The sequence below is a fragment of the Malaclemys terrapin genome, chromosome 11, assembly GCF_027887155.1.
Source record: "Malaclemys terrapin pileata isolate rMalTer1 chromosome 11, rMalTer1.hap1, whole genome shotgun sequence".
Taxonomy (NCBI): Eukaryota; Metazoa; Chordata; order Testudines; family Emydidae; genus Malaclemys; species Malaclemys terrapin.
In genome coordinates, this window is record NC_071515.1 from 35,646,221 (window position 1) to 35,672,462 (window position 26,242).

A 26,242-nucleotide genomic window follows, 5' to 3' on the forward strand; every position below is an offset into this window, starting at 1 on the left:
GTGGATCTTTTTCTTTTTCATTCTTTTCTACTATAACATAAGAACTAAGGCCCATTTTTAAGAGTATTTAGGCATTGCGGTACTCAATATTAAGTACCTAAATCCCTTTTGAAAATGAGACATAGGCTCCTAAATCAGTTAAGCATTGCTATACTGACCGCAGCAATGCCTAAATACCTTTAAAAATCTGAACCTTAGTAGTAGTAGTATGAAAAGGATCATGTGCTCTTATGCATGAAATTCCCATTAATCTTGATCAAAATACTTGCGCACATAGATAAAAATGTGCCAGCCAAGTCCTTGGTCTTCCTTTTCAGTTTTCTCTGCATAGAACTACACCCATCATTATGGCTCTAATGCAATGGGCCAAATTTTGCGCACACAGTGGTGGAAAGCTAAGTAACTCCATTGACGTCAGTGGAATTGTTGCAGATTTACACCAGGGTAACAGATCAGAATTTGGTCCAGGTGGACTAGTGTGCTGTAGCTCTGAGTATTTGGTTTATGGCAAGTCTAAAATGGAGCATAATTTAACTTAAAGAAAATTTCTTACTGTGGAAAAATATTTACAAGAGAAGGTTAAAGATGAAACACAGAGGATCTGTGAAAGTTAAACTTGTTTGTGAGATCCCAGAATGTTGAAAAAGTATACCACATTTGTTTTAAAAGTCATCCACATTGTAATTTAACAAACTTGAGAAAAGATTTACCTGCTAGGCATACAGAGAATCTGAACTGCAGGTTTTCTTTTTTCTCTGTTGGTGTGAGTAGCATTAGAACTACAAGAACTATGTGTTGGAAAAAAAACATTGCTTTGTAAAACCCTAATTTCACTCTTCCGTAAATTTCTTCAAAAAAATTTAGAGAGAACCCTATTTCATCTGAACCTTCTCGTACTTCATTTCATCCCAAAGGATAAAGTTTTGAAAGGTTTCAACAAAATTAATTGACATATTTGAAATAGGGGAGCAAAAGGTGTCCCTATTTTTTAAATATTGTATTATATTTCACTTGAATAAGTGACAACAGTCTAATTTTTAAACTTCAGTTTTGCCATGATCTGAGTACCTCATGAGGATAAGTGGTATGTATTTGTGGGTTTTTTTTGACATGTTTGACACATAACAGGCTTCAATGAGGGAAAACACTTAAGCGTAAACACATATTTAAATGCTTTAATGAATAATGATGCTTACCTGAATTAGGACCTAAGTAACTAAATCTAACATACTGCTCATGCATAGTGTGATAATTTCATAACATAATTTCAGTTGGTGAAATCTTCTTTTTTTAATTAGTGAACCAAACTTCAGTTTTGGAAATGAAAAGTAATATAAATGAAAATTAAATATTTTTCAAACTTATTACAAATATTATAAGAATATACATTTACCTAATGCATTTATTTTGTTTTCAATAACATCTAAATGCAAGAGAGGCACTATACCTGTTTAAGATAAAATGGGTTCAAAACTATATAAAATGGTGTGACCAGACATTAAATGTACATTCTCTTGGAAATACAAATAGTTTTGAACAAATGATTAGGTAACCTTGTCTTCAAGACACTTATCAGGACATCTTTTTCACCTGAGTACTCTGTGATGATCAATAGAAGAAATTCCTTGTGTCCTGTGGCAGTTCTCCTGCACTTCCATTCTGCCCAGCTTTATCTCTGTTAAATATATAGTCATTGTCCAAGGAAGGCTTTTGGTGCACTGTGTGCTAATACATTTTTTTGCTATAATTTAGATAAGATATAAAGTTGAAGCCTTGATCTCGTCATTAAATACTCTTTTTTTGCAAGAACATGGTAATCCCAGGCTCTTGGTTAAATTTCAACTCAAGTTATGTTCTGCTTTTCCAAATTCCTTCTATAGCTAAATAAATAACATTTGATTTCCCATCCTAAACTGTTGTGTAGTGTTGTGGGTATCAATATCTTTTATGGGACCTTCTGTTTGTGAAAAAGACAAGCTTTCAAGCTCATAATAATATAATATATATAACATATAGGGCTCTACTCACCCACAGTGACTCAGAGGGTTTTGTATGTGAAAATTCCACCCCTCTGTGCCACCAGGGCCTGCTGCACTCCAATGAGGAATCACTCCTAGGGGTGGACAGATAATATTTACACTCAGGATGGGCAGTTTTAAAATACCTGGAGCTCGTTAGGATCCTTGCTGATGGAGACTGCTTGAAGTATGTACTGAATTAATACAGACCATTGGAATCCTGGCTATGTCTTCTCTATGGCCAACACTGCCCACAGGGAATTGTGCAACTGCGATCTCCCCTGTGTGGGGTGACCACTACCAGGGCCTCTGGCTTTTTGTGCAAGAAGCTGGGGTAACTCAGGACTAAATAATGATCCTAATCTCTAAAGCATGTAGGAGTCTAGATGTTCTATACAAATGTGAAGTGGTATTTTGCAGGCACTAAATGGGGAAGTGTGACCCTTAGAGCCCCTCAGTGCCAAGAGTTCATTGTCACGTAAGAGCAGTACCTATCAAGTCTGACAAACTCACTACACCTAACACATTGGTGTCATGCTAAAGAATGTTGTGTGAGATATCAAATGAAAGCCAGTGATACACTGGGCATTTAATATAATTGTGAAATGTGTGTATTATCAATATATAAGGAATTATGAGTACTTACTGATATTATGCTTTAAAGTTTGCAACCAAACAAAGGGAGAAACAACTGTGCTCTCTTGTCTGGAAGAAAACTTATCTCCCTGTCTCTAATGTAAATTCAGCATGCTGATGCCAGAGACATCAGGCAGTTCATTTGCATCTGAGGCTAGGTCTATACTACCCGCCTGAATCGGCGGGTAGAAATCGACCTCTTGGGGATCGATTTATCGCGTCCCATCGGGACGCGACAATCGATCCCTGAATCGGCGCTCTTACTCCACCAGCGGAGGTGGTAGTAAGCGCCGCCGACAGAAAGCCGCAGAAGTCGATTTTGCCGCCGTCCTCACAACGGGGTAAGTCGGCTGCGATACGTCGAATTCAGCTACGCTATTCACGTAGCTGAATTTGCGTATCTTAAATCGACTCCCCCCTGTAGTGTAGATGTACCCTCAGGTAAATGGGAGAAACAAATTAACATGAGGATGTGAAATCGGCATAGGAAGAGTTGGTGTCTGAACTTCAGGGGTTGGTGACAGACAACAAACTTTGGGAAATGTAAGGAGAAGCAAAACAAAATTTCGGTTAAGGTCAGTGCTCTTTGCATCCATGCATGGTAAGTCCCCAGCTATGTGGGTTGTTGATGCTAAGAAGTAGCTGTAGGTGAGAAAACTGCTTTAGATAAGGATTGTAGCCTGTTAAGTTTTTTAGTCATTAGATAGTATGTTATGCTTTTGTTTCATTTGAAGCCGGTTTCGGTTTCTATTATCCTTGTTTATTATCACTTAAATTTCTGTCCTTTATTAATAAACTTACTCTTGGTTTTACTATAAGTTCATCTCAGTGCAATGTGTTAAAGTAAAATGTGAATCCTTAGCTGAGCCAATAGGCTGGTGTGTATCCTGTCTCTTTGGAGATAGCAAACTTGGTAATTTCTGTGAGTGTCGAGAGAGAGGCTGGATACTGCAGTGAAACGCTCTTCCGGGGACAAGAGTGTATCAAATGTTACCTGCAAGGCAACGAGGGCAGGCAGAGACCTAGAGAACTTGTTGGGCTGGCTAACAAACTGGGGTGACAGGGAGCTGTCACTCAGTTTAACACAACCAAATCTTTTGTGCTAAGGCAAGGGGGTGACAAGGTCACCCATAGCTCCGGATGCCCTGAGGAAGCATACAGGAAGACCACGTAGAATGCTACTGCTCATTAGCAAATTCCACTGGCACATTGCTGGTCTGTGGACCTGATGGATAAAACATAAGGAAATTCCTATTCTGAGGTATTTCTGGAACTCTTCCATGCACAGCCTTCCTCGTTTGTTGGTGGAGGCAGCCAGCTCCTCATCTATATGGACATTTTCATTCCTAAAGCAAGGTCTGATGAGATAGGATATTTGAATTGATATACAATATTGGGAAAGTAACAAGAGTTACTGTTTTATGTTCAACCAATTACCAAAAAGCTGGATTACTCACACCACTAATGAAATGTCTCTAACTCACCCGATGAATTGCAGATCATGATGAATAAGTTCTCCGATACATGTATCAAGTTCGGCATGGTAATCAGAATCAAGAAAACAGTTGTCATGTCACAGGGCACCAACATCCCACCTAAAATCTAAATCAATAATGAAGCTCTAGACTGCCTTGTCTTAACATTAACCAGCTGACTTAGCCTTGAGAGAGAACTTGGCACGAGAATCAGCAAAGCCTCTTTCACCTTTGGCAAACTTACCTCACAGGTCTGGAACAACAAGCTGCTAACCCTGAACACAAAGGTGTCTGTTTATCAGGCTTGTGTCCTCAGTACCTTCCTTTACAGCTGTGAAAACTGGGTCACATACTCAGCACTGGTGTGGAGATTGAATAGCTTCCACCTTTGCTGTGTCAGAAAAATCCTGAGAGTCACTTGGGACCAATGGATCACTAACAACAAGCTTCTTGAGAGAACCAGCCTACAGTCTCTGCAGACTGTGCTGAACACTCGAAAGCTTCGCTGACTGGGACAAGTGGAGTGTATGCCTCAAGATCATCTGCCGAAGACCGCTCTATGGCCAACTCAAGAACTACCTGTGATGCAGAGGAAGGCCAAAGCTGTGATACAGTGGCAAGGTCTCAGGAAATTCAGCATTCCCACTGACAACTGGGAGAACCCTGCCCACAACCGCTCAGTCTGGAGAAGTCCAGTCAAGGCTGGTGCAGTCATCACAGAGAGCCATCAGAGAGCCCAAGCCGAGGCCCACAGGAGTTCCAGGAAACAATGTGTGCTCCAGCCTCCATCTGGCAAGTGAACCTGTAGCTACTGTGGGAATATCTGCTGCTTGTGCATTGGGCTCTTCTGCCACACTACTTTCAAGCACCATTGACTGACGGACTTTGTTGTGTTTCCTTTCATCTGTCAAGATGTTGGATGGTCATACAAGGGAATGTGTACAGTAATCTTGTATGCACATTGAATGTGTGATCTCCTTTCTTGTGGAAAAAGTAGATATAAGCATACTCAGTGCACTTACTCAAATCTCTCATTGCAGAATTTCATGAAGGCACATAGTAATTGTCACATTACTGTTTTCATTAATGAAGTCTGATTAGTTTTCATTATAAGTGGAAAGCTGTCTTCATCTGTCAAACGGAGTTGCACTTAAGAAAAATGAAACATTTTTGCCACTGTAGAAGGAAAAAAGCTACATCCCACTTATTGACATACATTTTAGTGAGTAGAATTTTACCCACATAATCATTAGTATTCAATTCACTCTTAGACTGCCAGCTATTTGGGGCAAAGATTGTCATTTACTATGTCTGTACAGTGTCTAGCTTAGTGGGGCCCTGACCATTTGGCCTCTAGACTCACTTTTCTTGGACAATAACAGCAATGAGGAAAGCTTGGAGTTGGATCTCTCAGCAGAACAGCTTTGAGAAACAAAATTTAAAAAAAAAAAAGTTAAATATAGAATAAACAGTGTTTGTAGTATAGTTGGCTTATTTGCTTGGGTTTTGGACTTCACAAGAAACGAGCAGTTTTCTTGCTAAGTTACACAGAAGACAACTTTGAAGTATAAAAGCAAAGTGCCCAACCTGTGGGAAGCCTTTATAGAAGTGGCTGTGAATGTCAAAGTATTATCAGTCTTCTTCAAGTGCTGTCCCTGTGGGTGCTCCACTGCAGGTGATGGTGTGTCACGGCGCCATTGATCAGAGATTTTTGTTAGCAGTGTCTGGTTAGGATACATGCGCTCAGCTGCTGTCTCACGGCATCATTAGGGTCAGCCTGAGCGTGCGCGTCCCGCACCTCCCTCAGTTCCTTCTTAACCGTCCTCGGCTGAAGACGGGATTCAGGGCAGTGCTGAACCTCTTCCCTGGTCACTGAAGGAAATAAGTAAAAATAAATAGTCTTAGTTAGACAGAAATATCCTAGTTCTCTCCCTTCCTTTAGAATAGTCTGTTAGTTTCCATAAATAAATAAATAAATAAATAAAAATCCCTCATGTTCATCTCCCATTGAGACGCTCTCCTCAGGCAATCATACTTCAATGATGTCGGGGTCCCCAGGCTTTAAGAAATGTGACTCCTGTAAGGAGCCTATTCCACGGTCTGACAGACGCTCACACTATGTGAAGTGCCTCGGTGAGACACACGTCCCTGCCGAGTGTATTCATTGTACCAGCCTGAAAACCAGGACTCGTCTTGGCAGGAACTTGTGGCTAAAAATGCTCCTGATGGAGACATCTCTGCAGTCACCTATGGAGATGGGCACAAGTAAACCCTCTCCCTCAAGCTCCCCTGCCAGGTCGGAACCAATTGGGAGCGCGGCTTCACCCTCTTGAGCAAAGAGGCAGGAAGCCACAATGTCTCCACACAGAGACTTTCAAAAGGGTAAAGGGTCTCCTGCGAGATCTTTACCTCGGTGCTGCCACTCCTCCTTGCAGCCCTTCCACCAGACCGCAAGCCTGCTCTGCGCCTCTATCTCCAGCTCCATCTACATCTAGAGCTCTTGAACTCCCTCCTGAAGAGGTGGGCTATGAACCCTTCCCTGACCAGCTCCTATCTCTCCATCAGCTGCAGAGGGAGCCCTCCTGCTTCCACAAAATGTGGATGACTTTAAGCAATTCCAGGAACTTTTCAAGAGGGTGGCACTCAGCCAGGACATTCCTTTGGAAGAAGTCCAGGAGGCACAACACAGACTCCTCAAAATCCTCCAACACTCTGCACCCTCAAAGATCGCGCTACCCATAAATGAAGCCCTCCTAGAACCAGCTGATACACTCTGGTAGACTCCTGCCTCCATACCACCAACATGCAAAAAGGCTGAATGAAAATATTATGTTCCCACTAAAGATGTAGATTTCCTATTTTCCCACCCACAACCAAATTCTCTTTTAGTGGATGCAGTGACACACAGGACAAAACAGCCACAATACCGCCCCACCCCGCAAGACAAGAATCTCAAATGGCTTGACCTCCTGGGCCACAAGGTTTGTACCTCCTCCACTTTGTAATTCAGAATTGCAAATTATTCCGCCCTCCTCGCAAGCTATGACGTCAACAACTACAACAAGCTCTTTAATTTTACCTTCCATATCCCAGAGGACAGGAGAGCGGACTTTAAGTCAGTTCTTGTTGAGGGTCAATTGGTGTCCAGGACAATGCCAAAAGCATCCCTGGACATGGTGGACACAGCAGCCCGCACTAACGTGACTGAGGTGGTCATGCTCAGGTCTTCCCGGCTCTCTGCATCTGGTGTCCCCAAAGATCTGAAGACCAAAGTGGAGGACCTTCCCTTTGACAAAGATAAACTTTTCTCTAAAAAAAACAACAAAGGCCTTCACACTATGAAAGACTCTAGGGCCATCCTGCGCACACTGGGCGTATACCCATCCCTCTCCCAGAGACAACAGTATCAACCTTATCAGAGGCACTGTGCACAACATCATTGGCTCCAGCCCAGACCATTTGATATTGGGAGGAAATGCAACAGACCTAGGTGCAGACAAAACCATGCACAAGTAGCTACCTCCCACCCATCGGGAAACAAACAGCAATTTTGAAGTGTTGGTTGGGGGTCTGCGCAACCACCCCTTGACTCTGCCACCTATTTGCCCATTTCGCCACCGCCTCCAGGCTTTCCACCATGTCTGGAAACAGATCAAACAGGGCCGCTGGGTCCTGGAAATAGTTCAGTTAGGTTACTCCATCCCTTTTATTTCCTTCCCTGTGCCCCTTCAGGCACCCCTCTCATGAGCACCTACTTTGCATAGAAGTGGCTCATTTTCTACAACTAGGTATAGTGGAACCTATACCAACCGACATCGGGGTAAAGGGGTCTACTTCCACTACTTTCTGATCCAAAAGAAAGGCGGGGGAAGGAGACCTATATTAGACCTACACCGACTGAACAAATTTGTGCATATACAGAAATTCAAGATGGTCACATTGGGCACAATAATACCCACGCTGGAACAAGGGGACTGGTTCACAGCCCTCAACCTACAAGATGCCTATTTTCACATAGACACAACTACTTTCAATACAGAGTACTTCCATTCGGACTCTCCACAGCACCGTGAGTATTCTCCAAGACCCTAGCCGTAGTCGTGTCCCACCTCCGCAAGCACAGGATTATACTTTCCCCCTACCTAGATGATTGCCTTATCAAGGACAGCTCATATGACGAGACATTAAAAGTGACACATTTTACCTCGTTACCCACACAGCAGATCAAGTTTATCGGAGCTCACCTGAATTCAATTCGAACCAAAGCCTCACTTCAACACAACAGATTCCTCACTATTGCACATCTCATATGCACGTTCTCTGTTCGCCCCAGAATACAGGCTCGAACCTGCTTACAGTTGCTTGGTCACATGGCAGCCACCACCTTCATGGTCAAATATGCCAGACTACACGTGAGTTGTCTCCAGGATTGGCTCAACTCCAATTACAAACCCAGCAGACACAGCTTCTACATGATGCTAACTCCTCCAGTGAATGTATTGGCCTCCCTACAATGGTGGACAAAACCAGAGAACTTCTGCACAGGCATCCCATTTCATCAACACTCCCCAGTGCTCATGCTCACTATGGACGCTTCCCTGTCATGGATGGATATAAACTGTTCAGGAAGGACAGGCAGGGCAGAAAAGGTGGGGGAGTTGCATTGTATGTAAGAGAGGAGTATGACTGCTCAGAGCTCCGGTATGATACTGCAGAAAAACCTGAGAGTCTCTGGATAAAGTTGAGAAGTGTGAGCAACAAGGGTGATGTCGTGGTTGGAGTCTGCTATAGACCACCAGACCAGGGGGATGAGGTGGACGAGGCTTTCTTCTGGCAACTAGCAGAAGTTGCTAGATCACAGGCCCTGGTTCTCATGGGAGACTTTAATCACCCTGATATCTGCTGGGAGAGCAATACAGCGGTGCACAGGCAATCCAGGAAATTTTTGGAAAGTGTAGGGGACAATTTCCTGGTGCAAGTGCTGGAGGAACCAACTAGGGGCAAAGCTTTTCTTGACCTGCTGCTCACAAACAGGGAAGAACTAGTAGGGGAAGCAAAAGTGGATGGGAACCTGGGAGGCAGTGACCATGAGATGGTCGAGTTCAGGATCCTGACACAAGGAAGAAAGGAGAGCAGCAGAATACGGACCCTGGACTTCAGAAAAGCAGACTTTGACTCCCTCAGGGAACAGATGGGCAGGATCCCCTGGGAGAATAACATGAAGGGCAAAGGGGTCCAGGAGAGCTGGCTGTATTTTAAAGAATCCTTATTGAGGTTGCAGGAACAAACCATCCCGATGTGTAGAAAGAATAGTAAATATGGCAGGCGACCAGCTTGGCTAAACAGTGAAATCCTTGCTGATCTTAAACGCAAAAAAGAGGCTTATAAGGAGTGGAAGATTGGACAAATGACCAGGGAGGAGTATAAAAATATTGCTCAGATGTGCAGGAGTGAAATCAGGAAGGCCAAATCACACTTGGAGTTGCAGTTAGCAAGAGATGTTAAGAGTAACAAGAAGGGTTTCTTCAGGTATGTTAGCAACAAGAAGAAAATCAAGGAAAGTGTGGGCCCCTTACTGAATGAGGGAGGCAACCTAGTGACCGAGGATGTGGAAAAAGCTAATGTACTCAATGATTTTTTTTGCCTCTGTCTTCACGCACAAGGTCAGCTCCCAGATTGCTGCACTGGGCAGTACAGCATGGGGAGAAGGTGACCAACCCTCTGTGGAGAAAGAAGTGGTTCGGGACTATTTAGAAAAACTGGACGTGCACAAGTCCATGGGGCCGGATGCGCTGCATCCGAGGGTGCTAAAGGAGTTGGCGGGTGAGATTGCAGAGCCATTAGCCATTATTTTTGAAAACTCATGGCGATCGGGGGAGGTCCCAGATGACTGGAAAAAGGCTAATGTAGTGCCCATCTTTAAAAAAAGGGAAGAAGGAGGATCCGGGGAACTACAGGCCAGTCAGCCTCACCTCAGTCCCTGGAAAAATCATGGAGCAGGTCCTCAAGGAATCAATTATGAAACATTTAGAGGAGAGGAAAGTGATCAGGAACAGTCAGCATGGATTCATGAAGGGGAAGTCGTGCCTGACTAACCTAATTGCCTTCTATGATGAGATAACTGGCTCTGTGGATGAGGGGAAAGCAGTGGATGTGTTATTTCTTGACTTTAGCAAAGCTTTTGATACTGTCTCCCACAGTATTCTTGCCACCAAGTTAAAGAAGTATGGGCTGGATGAATGGACTGTAAGGTGGATAGAAAGCTGGCTAGATTGTCGGGCTCAACGGGTAGTGATCAATGGCTCCATGTCTAGTTGGCAGCCGGTTTCAAGCGGAGTGCCCCAAGGGTCGGTCCTGGGGCCGGTTTTGTTTAATATCTTTATTAATGATCTGGAGGATGGTGTGGACTGCACTCTCAGCAAGTTTGCAGATGACACTAAACTAGGTGGCGTGGTAGATACACTAGAGGGTAGGGATCGGATACAGAGGGACCTAGACAAATTAGAGGATTGGGCCGAAAAAAACCTGATGAGGTTCAACAAGGACAAGTGCAGAGTCCTGCACTTAGGACGGAAGAATCCCATGCACTGCTACAGACTAGGGACCGAATGGCTAGGTAGCAGTTCTGCTGAAAAGGACCTAGGGGTCACAGTGGACGAGAAGCTGGATATGAGTCAACAGTGTGCTCTTGTTGCCAAGAAGGCTAACGGCATTTTGGGCTGTATAAGTAGGGGCATTGCCAGCAGATCGAGGAACGTGATCGTTCCCCTTTATTCGACATTGGTGAGGCCTCATCTGGAATACTGTGTCCAGTTTTGGACCCCACACTACAAGAAGGATGTGGAAAAATTGGAAAGAGTCCAGCGGAGGGCAACAAAAATGATTAGGGGTCTGGAGCACATGACTTATGAGGAGAGGCTGAGAGAACTGGGATTGTTTAGTCTCCAGAAGAGAAGAATGAGGGGGGATTTGATAGCAGCCTTCAACTACCTGAAGGGGGGTTCCAAAGAGGATGGAGCTCGGCTGTTCTCAGTGGTGGCAGATGACAGAACAAGGAGCAATGGTCTCAAGTTGCAGTGGGGGAGGTCCAGGTTGGATATCAGGAAAAACTATTTCACTAGGAGGGTGGTGAAACACTGGAATGCGTTACCTAGGGAGGTGGTGGAGTCTCCTTCCTTGGAGGTTTTTAAGGCCTGGCTTGACAAAGCCCTGGCTGGGATGATTTAGCTGGGAATTGGTCCTGCTTTGAGCAGGGGGTTGGACTAGATGATCTCTAGAGGTCCCTTCCAACTCTGATATTCTATGATTCTATGATTCTATGATAGGATGGGGAGTGCATCTAGGGGAACAAATGACACAGGGCCGCTGGTTAAACCTGGTCTGCTGGAGACTTGCTCAAAGATCTGTGCCTCAGGAGAAAAAAATCTGCATGGGAAATGTGAACTTCCTCGGCCTGACTTTCTTATGTGACCCATCTTTCTCGCTGCTGGTCAATTCAGGAGGGCAGGCTAGGGGAGCAGTTTCAGGTCATTGCTACCTCCTCCCAAGTATCCTGACCTGCCCAGGCTCCCAATAGCTGGCAGGTCTCCAGCAGACCCGGTATAACCCCAAGCGAATGGTCATTCCCCAAGATTTTAAATACCTTGAACTTAGACAGCATTTCCAGCAAGGCTGAAGCAGGTGGTATATCAGGTTGATAATATACATATGAAAGTTTAAAATACCCATTTAAAACAGTTTTAATGATGACTGAAATTATTCCCAAGGAACCATTAATACTATTGTCATTAATCTAGGTACCGAGAAGTTAAATATCTGATTGTTAGATTCCCCACTTGTATCATAAATGTGCCATTGAAGTATATTTTTATACCATCATGTTAATAGCTCATATAACAAACAATCCTCAATTGGGCAGTGAAATAACAGACTATAATAACTTTGAAGGAGCTTTAATAGTCTGGTGTATTAGTAAAACACAAATGAAAGAGTCCTTAACATAGGTTTTAAAATGTTTCTAAAAGTATGTTGTTAATTTATTTTGTCAGTTATCTGCGTAGTGGTATGAAGGACTATTGATCCATTAGGATTGTGGGGCCCATCAGTCCTGCAATAGGAGAATGTCAATATTTCAAACAAAAATTTTGTTTGTACATTTTGAAGCAGTTTCTTATGTTAGATGAACACAGTACTGTAATGTGTTAATTACAGAGAATTTTTTTGCAAAAACTGAACTTATGAATGAAATCAATATTTTTGCAACTATAGTTTCTAAAAATACAAAATTAAAGTGGCCACCTATCGACTCTATTTGACCACAACAATTGTTTAACAATCAATAGGTAGCAACATGGTTTGCAGATTAATTATTTGGTCATCTAACAACTGTGACTCTCAATAAGTTAAGCACTAGCAACTCTTTCACTAAAGGAAGTACAACGTACTGTATGTCTCAGAAGTATACTTCTACCCTATTACTACTGTCCCAATTCAGGGCAACTGCACTTAATCCTGCTCTATGGTACAGCAAAAGCACCCACTCGCAGGGTTCCCCTGGCTGTCACCTCTCTTGCGTATCATTCCTTTTGGACAAGGGTATTTCAAGGTAGAACAGCTCCTTTTCTTCACTGTGGTGTTCCCAGCAGAAAACAGGCTGCCTAAACATATGCTTTCTCTTTTCTTGCTTTCTATTCAGAGACTAATAACAGGGTGATGGGCACCAGTTGTAAGTTACCATGCAGCAGTTGTCAGGACCCCAACTTCCATCTCCAGGATACATGTCTCTGTGCACCCCAGGGCAGGACCTGTCCCCTGATGACCTGCAACTTCTTGGCAGTCAGCAGCTGGGAAGGCCTCCCTGTTACAAGTTGAAACATCCCCCTCCCCCAGGGAGAGGATCACAGGACAGGAGCTGGCTCTATCCAGCCCTTCCCACAGGGACCTGCCTTGAGCCCCGGGGCTACAGGAGCTAGTTACAACTATCCCTGCTGCTACCGAGGAATTAAAGAGACATATTTACCCAGCAGCACTTGTGACTTTACCCTCCTCTCTGGGGCTTTCAGCACAAGATTCCTTCTTGCTGCTAACAAACCCTGGGACAGATTCTGCCACGTCAAAAAAATCATTCCCCAGTAGAAATGGTGTAAAATTGTGTGCCAGCACTGCAACAGTTATTTCAGCCTGCAAATCCCCAGTTTCCATGTGTACCTTGGCTAAAGGTGCAAGGACTTTGTAACCTCCCATTAATTCTAATTCTGCCATTTTTCATGGTAAATCCTTCTGGATCAGGTCCCTCCTGACCACAGAGATCTCTGCACCAGTGTCCCTTAAACCTTGGAGCACTCTGCCATTAAGCTTAACAGCATGCATGTGCTCACTGCTTGGTTGTGTAGAAGCAACATTTACAAATCGTGTGTGGTAAGAGGCAGTAGCCTGAGATATCCTGCAGCTTCATGTGTTATCTGGTGCCTTTTCCCACTCAGCCAAGGATTCCTCAGGTGCTCAGTGGACTTACGATAGCACCTTTTGGGCTCCTCTGCTTGTACAGGAGACTTGGGATGAGTAATAGGGGAATGGAGAGGTGAACTCCCAGGCTCCTTTTTCCCACGGTGATTCTGCTTTCCACCAACCCTGTACCCCTCTGCCAGTGGTTTATGTTTAATTGCAGTTTGATTTCTCAAGAGTCTGCAAACCCAGCTAATTCACCCACTGCACCCACCTTTTTGTCTCACAAATACTATTTTACATCATCACTGTTCCTGAGTAACTAAATCACACATTTCTTCCAAGCTTATAATGCTTTTTCCCCTCACCCACTTGTCTAATAAATCACTCATTTCATTTACATAAGCCACATTACTCAATCCAGATCCCCTCTTAGGACTCCTGGATTTTACCCTGTAGGTTTCAGGTGTAATCTGGAACTGTTTCAAAACCAGTTCCTTAAATTTACCATAGTTTGAAGCATCAGCAATAGGCAGCTTATAGAATATGTCCAGAGCTCTCCCAGTCAATTTTGCAACCAAAGTAGTCATCTTTTGATCTTCAGGAATCACGTTGGAGAGTGCACAATCTCTCAAAGGTGATGAAATATTCGGCAATATCACTGGATTCATCATACTGTGGGCATAATTGCTCCCATTGATGGATGTTTGGGGAAGTGGAGCCAGCTGCTGACGGGTTCTGTCTTTTCCACTCCATTACATCCAGTTCATGCTTCTGGGTCTCAATTTGGGCCATATATTTCTCTGACTTTTAACTCCAGGGCTAGCTGCCTCTCTGTTTCCTTCTCCTCCTGGGCAGCTTTCTGTGCCTCAATTTCTTTGTCTTTTAAGTCCATTGCTCTTTTGTGAGCAGCTTCCTCCCTGGTTGCCTCTGCTTCTTTGAGCCTAATTTGAAACTCGCAGGCCTTTGCCTTCTCTTGTGCTTCCTGCCTGGCCAGCTCTAGTTTTGTGGCTGCCTTACTGGTAGACATTTTCCTGTTTTCTTGTGCTTATTTCCCTCACCTGAAATAAACAAACAGAAAATAACAAACCAGTAACCACTTTATCTGTTCTCCAGCCACCACACTCAGAACTACCAGTGTCTCAAAGCAATCAGCTGTGCACAGATCCTGTTTGACTACGCCTCTGTGATGGGTTCGGTCACAGAGTCCCACTTGGGACTGTTACCTGATGTGCTGAAACTACCTCTGAGCCCATTTTCCCTGTCAGCTTAGGACTCCATAACCCTGCATTGTTGAGCCAGACACAGTAGTCTGCTGCAACACAGACCCAGGTCTGATCCATGCCCCCAAAGCTGCAGACTTTAACCAAAAACTGCTTAGCAAGTCACCTATCTCCAGCACCCAGACACCCAGTTCCCAATGGGATCCAAATCCCAAATAAATCCATTTTACTCTGTATAAAGCTTATACAGGGTAAACTTATAAATTGTCTGCCTTCTATAACACTGATAGAGAGAGATGCACAGCTGTTTGCTCCCTCAGGTATTAATCACTTACTCCGGGTTTACTAATAAACAAAAGTGATTTTATTAAGTATAAAAAGTAGGATTTAAGTGGTTTCAAGTATTAACAGACAGAACAAAGTAAGTTACCAAGCAAAATAAAACAAAACACGCATGTCTCAGCCTACTACATTTAAGAAACTGAATACAGGTAAATCTCACCCTCAGAGATGGTCCAATAAGCTTATTTCAGAGACTAGACTCCTTCTTAGTCTGGGCCCAATCCTTTTTCCTGGTACAGTTCTTGTTAGTTCCAGCGCAGGTGGTAATTAGGGGATTTCTCATGACTGGCAGCCCCCTTTGTTCTGTTCCACACCCTTTTATATCTTTGGCACAAGGTGGGAATCCTTTCTCTCTCTCTGGATTCCCATCCTTCCTTCTAAATGGAAAAGCACTAGGTTTAAGATGAATTCCAGTATCATGTGACATGTTCACATGTCCTTTGAGACTTCATTACTCACTGGCTGGCACCCACGAGTACAGGAAGGCTTACAAGTAAACAGAGCCATTTACAACTAATTGTCTTAATTAATGGGAGTCATCAAGATTCCAAGCCACCATCAATGACCCCATAGTTACAATAGGACTTCAGAGTAATACTTCATATTTCTAGCTTCAGATACAAGAATGATACATTCATACAAATAGGATGAACACACTCAGTAGATTATAAGCTTTGTAATGATACCTTACAAGAGACCTTTTGCATAAAGCATATTCCAGTTACATTATATTTACTCATAAGTGTATTTCCATAAACATATGGAGTGCAAAAAGAAGAACAGGAGTACTTGTGGCACCTTAGAGACTAACAAATTTATTAGAGCATAAGCTTTCGTGGACTACAGCCCACTTCTTCGGATGCATATAGAAGCCCGAAGAAGTGGGCTGTAGTCCACGAAAGCTTATGCTCTAATAAATTTGTTAGTCTCTAAGGTGCCACAAGTACTCCTGTTCTTCTTTTTGCGGATACAGACTAACACGGCTGCTACCCTGAAACCTGTCATATGGAGTGCAACATCACACATAAAATAAAAAAAATATAAATTAATGGAGATATCCTATCTCCTAGAACTGGAAGGGACCTTGAAAAGTCATTGAGTCCGGTCCCCTGCCTTCACTAGCAGAACCAAGTACTGATTTTTGCCCCAGATCCTTAAGTGGCCCCCTCAAGGATTGAACTCACAACCCTGGGTTTAGCAGGCTAATGCCCAAACCACTGAGCCATCCCCTCCCCCCAACAACATACAATTTTATTTGTAATACACCGGACCCCAAAGGTATTAAATCCAATTCAATAAGGCTATATTTATTCAATAAAGTTTGTCATAATTCCATAAGGTTTGTCCAGGATATGGCAGGCTGTTGTCAATCAATCACAAGTATGTATTGGCATACATTAAAATTATTCTCGAGGACTGTCATGACTGGGGCTTGGGCAGTCATGACTAGTGGTTGGAGCAGTGGAAATCAGGCCTAGTAGTCTTGCAGTGGCGATCAGAGGCCAGAAACTGTGCCAAATCAGAAACTGGGAGTCAGAGCTGGAGGCAGGAGTCAAACTAGGGTCAAAGCTGGAGCCAGGGTCAGGAGTCAAACTAGGGGTCGGAGTCGGAGACCAGGGGCAGGGATCAGAAACAAGGCAGGTCAGGAAAGCAGTGCTCAGGAGTCAGGCAAGAAGGCTGGGTTCAATGTTTCAGCCAGCCAGATATTCACCCAGTTGCACAGACAACTTCCAGTGCTGCCTTCTGGCTTAAATAGTGCAGCCAGACCAATTGGTGGGGCTGGGCACTTCTCCAATCAGCAAACCTATGGGTGTCTTCTCTGGTGGGGCTCACTAGAACTCAGCACACTAGTTACTAGCAAGTTGCTGGATGGTGACTGGGATGTGAAGGTTTCCTGGAAGCCTGTGGTTCGAGATCTGTGGATCCTCACAAAGACTATGTGTCAAAACACATGTAGGTGTTAGGAGCAACAAAGAGCTTAATGGATATACATATACTTCTGCAGCCGCAGTCCTGTCACTCCACAGTGCTATTCATAGGGCAACAAGTGAGGGAGGTTGTGGGGAGAAAAGTGAGGAGGTTGAACTCTACCAACCTATGAATTTAGTACACGTATATGCTATTCTATAACACTCGTGTCTGCCTATATATTCACCTACATGCTGGCGTTTATGTTCGGTAAACTGCTATGACTTCTGATTTGGAAGCATAAATTGTCATTGGAGTCTTGCTTATCAAAAAAAAATGTGCATCAATGATGTAGTTTTTAATTTAAGAAAAGAATACTCAGATATTTTAATAATAATACATTGTATTTACATGGAATCTTTCATCCAAAAATCTCAAAAAGCACTTTTCAATTTAACCTCCAACACCTGTGTGTGTTTCGGTGCGCAGGATGGTGGGAAATAATATTTCAACTCATAAGATTACAGCATAAAGAGACCTAGAGTGTTTGGCTGATTTACCCTGATGTTGTAGTCCAATGGGAGGGATATCACTATTGAGGCTGTCCTGATGTAATATTCATAAACTTGAAAGTCAGAAGGGACTGTCATGATAATCTAGTCTGACCGCCTGCCTATTACAGGCCACAGAATCTCTCCCATCCACTCCTGTAATAGACCTCTGGTATATGAGAAATAAATTCTAAAGTACATGCCAAGGAATCTGAGTTCAGGTTGGCCTTTTAAGATTTGGAATTTCCTGTTTGAGTTATTAAACTGAATGTTGCAATAGTACTAGTTATTTAAATGGAATTTTATGAGTTCCTTGGAATTTTCATTAGAAAGCTTTGTCTCCATTATTCATTGATTAAGTAAGTAATCCATAAAGTGGATGAAGGTAAATCAGAACAGGTCACCCTTATTTAGGAATAAGAGTATCCACATGTGGGGTTATTCTGGAATAGCTCTTGCAGTTTAAATTCACACCTACCTTAATTCAAACTAACTTGCAAGTGTAGAAAGACCATAAGTGCCTGATCTTGAGAGGTGCAGAGTATCTGCAATGCATCTTGAATTCAGGGAGTTGCAGGTGCTCAGCATTTCTCAGGATCAGATCCTTAGCTCCTAATAGATCATTCACTCCCATTCTGTTTGTCACCTTAATCCTCCATCTTTCAGTAGACTGTTATCTACATGCTAGCATAGTACAAATAAATAAATACTATCTCTTGGTTGTCCGTTTATGCCAGCCATTAATCTCTGGCCTTTTTGGTGGAGCTTCCGTGTGGTATATTTATAGACAATCTCTATTTGACTCACATTTAAGAGCTACAATTAATGCACTTTAAACATGTACTCCAGTATTAATTGTTCTGGCAGTAAAGGAGTAGAATTAGCCATGCTTTGCTATAGGATCTATCAAAACAAATGAATTCTCTCTTCTATCTCCATGGGATAAGGCATGCTATATTCAGAACTGGAATGAAAGTGATTTATCACTAAGAATAGTGTGCAATTTGAGAATATGAACAAGAGAAGTTATTTTGGGACATGGCTCTGAACAAATACAATTAACTAAATTCATCTCTCTCGCTCTTTCTCTCTCTCTGTGTGCGCGCGCGTGTGTGTGTGTGTGTGTGTGTGTAACTCCATCCATGTTAGTCCAAGCTGAACACTTTCAAAGGAAAACTGGTGTAAACAAGACCTATGCATAGAGGAAGGCATTAGATATTGCCACTAATAAATTGGAGCCTTTTGTTAGACCTGAACAAAATCTGCTGCATCCTGAGGCTAAAGGATTATAGATAACTTGGGCCCTGATCCTGCAATGAATTGTATGTAGACAGAGTCCTGGAGCTCATTGCAGGATTTGTACCTCAATCAGGAACTCTGTGACTGCAATTGGTTACTCATTCTGAACTGTTTTACAGCTGTAAAAGTGCTTCATTGTTTGGGTGAACATTTACTTTAACAAAGTATATATGTGTGTATATTGAACTAAAGGAAGTTCAATCCATAGCATACTGTATCAGAAGAAAGGTTACACTTCATTCTGCTTGATATAGAAGTCTTTTAAAGCTGCTTTATGGAGCCCCTCATCTACCTTCTATTTACATCTGTTTATTTTGATGTAATATTTATTTTTGTCTGCTTTTAAATCATTTGTCAAAACAGAGCTTAAACCTTTTGATCATTTCCCAAGTGATCAGAGGAGGGATTTTCAAAAGTATCCAAGCCCCTTTGGAGTACAAGTCCCACTGAAAGTCAATTTTAGGGTTTTATCAAAAATCCCACCCCAATCTGTTCTCTATTTAATTGAAAAGAAGTACTTTAAAAAAATTGCTGCTTCAAATTTGTCAGTAATCTAGATACCGAGAAGTTAAATATCTGATTGTTTGATTCCCCACTTGTATCATAAATGTGCCATTGAAGTATATTTTTACACCATCATGTTAATAGCTCATATAATAATCCTCAATTGGGCAGTGAAATAACGGACTATAATAGCTTTGAAGGAGCTTTAATAGTTCAGTGTATTAGTAAAACACAAATGAAAGAGTCCTTAACGTAAGTTTTAAAATGTTTCTAAAAGTATGTTAATTTATTTTGTCAGTTATCTGCGTAGTGGTATGAAGAACTATTGATCCATTGGGACTGTGGGGCCCATCAGTCCTGCAATAGGAGAGTGTCAATATTTCAAACAGAAATTTTGTTTGTATACTTGAAGCAGTTTTTTATGTGAGATGAACACAGTACTGTAATGTGTTACAGAGAATTTCCCCTCCCACGTCACCTAAAATGCCCATGATTAAGAGCTGATGCCATTTGTTTTTTCAAAAGCTTTAAAAACGAGCCATAAAAACACACAGCTGAAGTTTTAATCTATATAAGAACAGAATCAACTTTTCAACCGTTTAAAAACGGTCTGTAGAAACACTATTAAAATATATATTGTCAGTCTTTTAGGTTATATTTGGTCTGATGATGTCATGAGGTAGGCTATCCTCCCTCTGGAATCAAGTTGCAAACACGGTCCTGAACAGTAATTAGAGCTAAGCAGCAATTACAGCACATATGATTTGTTCAGACTTATCACTTGCCTGCTGTCTCCTTGCACCAAACATCACAAAAGCAACCTGGTGACATGAAGGAATTATTTATCTCTAAATCTAATTCCACATATAATGCTGAAGTGGTCACGGGCTATGATCTTGCACACTAAGGTAAGCATTACTCTGTGTTTAGCACATACAGGGGTTTTCCCCCAACTGTGAATATAAATATAATACATCAGAAATTAATTTTCGATAAAGTAAAGAAGTATTTAGTTAAAACAGCTGTCTTTTGTTGTTTTTGGAAGGTGGGGGGTTTGTTTATTGGTTAATCCAATCTTTTCCTAAATTTCTTTCCTGCAAATACAGTAAACATACAAGGGAAAAATTTAATCCCTGATATAACTCCATTGAAGTCAATGGAATCACAAAAGGGATAAATATGGACCAGAATTTATGAAGTATCAAAGCAAGTTTTGCCCTTTTCCCCCTTCTGTGTTAAAGAAAGTTGCTAACTTAGTTGTTGTGTAGCCTAACAGTTCTGTTTATGGTTTGCTGTCATTCTTGTTCCAGTGATTTTATCACATTACAACCAGCACTTGTTAAAAGTTGGAACAATTATTAGAAGCTTTCTGTGTCTCCACACACTCCTTCCGATCCCTCCCAAAGCATTGGGATAGGAGAAGGAGCTGTGATAGCTCGCAGTTAATGTGGGGGGATTTGGCTAGTCGTACAGTGTGGTGAGCGAATGTTCCAGAAAACTGAGAGAAGGAAGAGTAATAACGTAGGGAGGAGAGGGGATGCAGAAGATGGGGAAAGGAGGAAGATTAGTGCAATAATAATTTTTTTCTATAGTGACTTATCTGAGGACCTCAGAGCACTTTTACAGACATTAATAAGTTAAGTTTCTGAACACTACTGTGAGGTGAGTATTTTGAGTCCCATTTAACAGATTGGAAAACCGAGATGGGGGGGAGGGATAGCTCAGTGGTTTGAGCATTGGCCTGCTAAACCCAGGGTTGTGAGTTCAATCCTTGAGGGGGCCACTTGGGAATCTGGGGCAAAATCAGTACTTGGTCCTGCTAGTGAAGGCAGGGGGCTGGACTCAATGACCTTTCAAGGTCCCTTCCAGTTCTAGGAGATGGGATATCTCCATTATAAATAAATAAAATAAATAAATTAAGGGCCTTGTTAATGGCCACACAGTATGTGTCAGAGCCAGGAACAGAATCTAGTCATCCTGACTCCCAAGTCTTGCACTTTACCCACAAAGTTATTTGGACTTCAATATCATCAGTACACAGCTGATACTTGGCTCAACATCTTTACATTTCAGATTCGACTCATTCTCCTTCCACCTGAATGAGGTAGGGATCTGGAAAAAAGTAACTGACTGGCTGAGGGGTGAAAACATTATCTACCATCTCAGATAAGGTGTAGCAATGGCTTTGACGTTGCTTGTAAATACTGACCTCACAATAGTCCTCCATGTATTTTTTTTACCTCCAGGCTAAAATACTCTACTGTACTCAGATCTATACTTGATGTTTCCCTGGAAACTCTAGTAAGTGCAGAATGTGGGTGTTGCTCTCCTGAGTTGGGCAAGGTGCTGTGAACACATAACACTTGGGTTAAACTCAGCTTGGAGGCGCTTCCTGTCCACAGCCAGTTTAAGGCTCCCAGCTGCAAAATATTTTCCCTTTGAAAGTTTGTCAGAACCTGAATCTAACAATTTTTTCAGCACAATAAAGGAACTCTAGAGTTTGCTAAAAGAATCTAAGTTGGATTTGTTTTGCACTTATAACTCAAGCAGGAAGCCCATATAACTTAGTTTGTAGTAAAGCGTGTGATTGGATGAGTCTAAGCATGCAAGTAGTCTGTTCCTTGTTTTAAAATCATTTTCTTGTATGTTTTGTTCCATTTACTAAATAAACCTACTTCTTTGAAGAAGGCTGTTCATCACTGTATAGCTCTGGTCACAGACTGCCAAAGGGAAGAGATGCAGGTATCCATTCAGACCTGCGTAACAATAAATGGTTGGCAAAAATGGGGTGTTAAACGCAGATTCTGGTCTAAGTGAGTGAGAATTGTAAAATTCCAGCCCAGACACACAGGTGCTGGAACTAGGGGTGCTGGGGATGCGGCAGCACCTCCTGGTTTGAAGTAGTTTCTATAATATGCAGGGCTTACAGTTGGGTTTAATGGCTTTCAGCACCTCCTCTATACAAATTGTTCCAGCACACCTGCCCAGACAAGTAAAGGCACAAGCCTGACACCTAATGGAGTACACTCAGAGAGACCAGAAAGGGGACAGAGGTTCCGGCAGCCCTGTAACTATGAAACATTGGTGGGATTGTGACAGTGATGATATAGATAGATAAATAGATAGATATTAGAAGGAAAAAGTAAGAACATTTATTTTCCTGTCTTCTTTTGGGGAAAACAATAGGAAAAGACAGAAATAAAGAGCTATCGACAGCTCAGGAAAAGTCAGCTAGTAGAATTGTGCAAAGAAAGGAACCTGAACTCTAGAGAGCTGAAAAAGACACAGCTGGTTAGCCTGCTATGTTCTGATGACCAGAAAAGAAATGGCATCCCAGAACCAGATGAGGACTGGGGAGGATGATCCAGTTCGTTCAGGGCACCTGTAGATGTTAAGGAAGACAGGCTTGAACAAACCAGGACATTCTGAGGAGGACAATGGGGTCAGACATTGCATGTAGCAACTGGACCCTGTTGAGATGGAGTTCCCTGAACCAGAGCAGTCTAGAGTGGGAGAACCTGCAGCATGGGAGCGAAAAGCAGGAGGGCCAGAGATGCTGGTCCCGAGCTCATGTTAGTGCAGCCTCAGGGAAGGTTTAATTCAAACCAAGCTACCTATGGTCCCAAAAGGCTGTTTCAGCAGTGGGGAATTGCAATGCATAGGGACACCCTGGCTACACTTCCTTTCTCTGGCTCATCCCCTTTTCTGGGATTGAGGTGGTGTTGCACCACCTGTGAATTCCTCTATTGTGAGTGAATCCTCCACTGACTGGTTTGACTGCCTTTCTGGCTTTATGCCCTGTAACAATTCAAAGCAGCCATACTGAGATCAAGGATCTAGCCAGTTCTGTATGTGATAATCTTTGTTTAGGAATAAGCTGAAGAGTCACAAATATATAGAGTGAAATCCTGACCTATTGTGGTCCATGGCAAAACTCCAATTGTCTTCAGTAGGGTCAAGATTTTGCTCATAGTACCTAAGAGTACTGTATGTATTAATAGCCAACTGTGTTTATTTAGAATGGTGCAATCCAGTGCAGCAGAGTAGAATATGCTAGGTTATGACATGCCACGCAGCTTTCTAATTGAACAAATGGCTTTGTTGGTTTTAGAAGTCTGCAAAATTAGCCTTGTAGAGAAACAAATGACAAATATTTCCATGCCACCTACAGATAAAAGCAAATCACAGTTGTACTTCAGCCAGCACATTGCTTCTAAATGTAGTGAAGGATGTGTCTTAATTTATTTAATTGCTTAAGCTTGACAAACAGCCAATACTAATAAATATGCACTGATATTAGTATGGTGTTTTTCGGGTTCATTTGACTTGGAAATATAAATATTGAAGAAGAAACAAGTGGAACAGTACAGCACAGTGGCTGCCAAAATGAAATTGTATATGGCATGAGTATTTCCTCTTCTGAAATTTGTATTGTTCAGGAGCACATGCAGGACAAAAGTTAGAGAGAGAAATACTGTACAGGTTGCACAATCTGCAGGTTAAAATTTGAACAGATTATCATAAAGATATAGGCGCTATGAAGGTTAATTCAAACAGCTGTGACCTAACAATTTTAACATGATTATTTCAGGTGAAGAGGGAAAAATATCTCTCTCAATTCTAATTGTTTGGATTCTTTTTACCCTTTTTGGTATTTACAATACAAAGTCCAGGATGATTTGTTGTTGATTTTTAAGCTGTTTAACATATAGAAGAGTTACAGGTGTAAAAATTAAGCTTTTCTTGATTAATGTTGATTCATTTTCCTGTAAAATATTGAAATTGTTTTTCTTTAACAACAAAAAGCTTTAAGATACACATCTGTTTTTTTCTGTTTCTAATTTTTGATACGTGTACTGAATTTTAGAGACTGGAGAACAAATTCCTAGAGTGCCTTTCATATATTATTAATTATAAATATTATAACTGATTGAAAACATCAACTTTTTTGTGATAAGCTCCACACGTGAACTTCATGCATAGTATTCACAATCTGTTTTAAACATTAGGGAATTGAGGGAGAAAATTCTACTGAGGAAAAAACATTTTAATTCATAGAAATGAAAATGGTGCACAATCCTCAGTATTCCAGAGTTCACAAGTTAGGCAGGATAATATCTTTTACTATACTAGAAATTGGTCCAGTAAAAGATATTACCTGACTTACCTTATCTCTATCATATCCTGGGATTAACATGACTGCTACAACACTACAAACAGCTCACTATTCTAGTGAGGAAGGCCCCAATCTCTCTCAGCCTTGCGCATACACTTAATTTCAAGGATAGTGAATATTTCCATTGATGTCAGTGGGACTACTCACATGTTTAAAGTTAATCATGTATATAATGCTTGTAAGGTCAGGGCCTAAGAATGGAGCCTATTTCACAGCATGCAGTGCATTTATAATTAGGCTAGTGAGGTAATTAGAGTCTAGTTATAGTATTATCCTTTATATTATATTTAAACTATTTAAGATATTGGGCTACATCCTGCCCCTGTTGAAGTCAGTAGCCCAGAACATTTTTATTGGTAGCATGTTTTACTTTGATAACTTGTACTGTTGACATTGTGAGGTTGATATTGGGAAAGGGATTACGGGTAAATCATTATACTGTGTATTTTGTAGCTACAACATTCCAGGACAAAAACCTCATAAAAATTTCCATAGATGTGAAGTGAATGAAAATGTGTTGTCCTGTCATGTAAATTATTTACCCAGTTATTTACTAGCAATCATTTTTATCTAAACTAGTTATTCTGGGAACTCTTCAGATATTTTTGCTGTATATCTTTCAACTGCATAATCAATATGTAAATACAGCCTATATATCTACTGTAAACTTCTTTATTGTACACTTACATTTTTTGCAAGCTGTTTATAACTCCTAATATTGTGTGGGGGGAGAATAGGTAAGCAGGGGTGTGAAATCCTGGCATGTTAAGTCAAAACTCCAATTAATGCAAAAGGGTCATGATTTCATTCCAGGTTTGTATACGGTATGGCATGTTTAGGAGAAATCCTAAATACATTTGACATGTAGAAACACTTTATTTCAAAGTATCTGCTTTTCTCCAACTCAGAGTGTGAGAGCATACATGTAGAATCCTGTTAATACATATAATCATAAGACATTTCTTTCTGGATGATTGATAATGGAAATATTAGTGTTTCCTTCAAAATGAAAATGTGGAATGTCAGAATGATTTTCATAGTCTGGCTTGTTTATTATGTGAAGTTGAGTTAGTTATCTATAATAGTGCTATAACTTATCTATATAGTTCTTACAGTTTTATACAATATGGTCATGCCATATGAAATGAATGCAGAGTTTGTTGCAGCAGTTATGTCAAAAAGGCAAAACCCTTCAGAACCTAATGAGATCCATAATGTTTGGTGTGTCAGTTTCTCTAGTTTTGTTGCTATGCAAGGTCAGACATGGACTAAAATAAAGTGTTTCTGTGGATTGCCTTGCCTCCTGATTTTTGGGCAAGTGGACTTTCTACTAATCATATCTTACCCAATAGCCATTAGTAACCAGTCTGGATGAATAGTCATTCCTACTGCCTTTTGAAATACCACCTTTGACAGTTCTACAGGTTTTAAATAGGTAGCCATGTATGTCGATGCAAGTGCTTCATATTCTTTAGATCACTTCATAGGTCAGTGGAAGAATTGACTGTTCCATTGATGTTTGAATAAGGTTTGAGAGGAATGAAGTCAATACAACTTCTAGATTTCAAATTATGTATGCATCACAAATGTTTTAGTGGTAATCATATTGACTCTTGAAGGAACTCATTCATTAATTAGTACAGTGCTTTGGGGATATAAACTGCTT

At 41.6% G+C, this 26,242-nt stretch overlaps 1 protein-coding gene across 5 annotated transcripts in view; it reads left to right on the forward strand.

The window, feature by feature from the left end:
• Positions 1–26,242, forward strand: part of ZNF385B (zinc finger protein 385B) — a 298,061-nt gene that overhangs the window by 171,470 nt on the left and 100,349 nt on the right. Inside the window, exon 1 of one of the 5 annotated variants that reach the window (XM_054044715.1) lies at positions 20,141–20,308. The exons of the other annotated variants lie outside the window; for them this stretch is intronic. The gene's annotated coding sequence lies outside the window, so the exon portion shown is untranslated. Of the gene's footprint in view, positions 1–20,140; positions 20,309–26,242 lie in introns of those variants that run through there. 5 annotated transcript variants of the gene reach the window in all.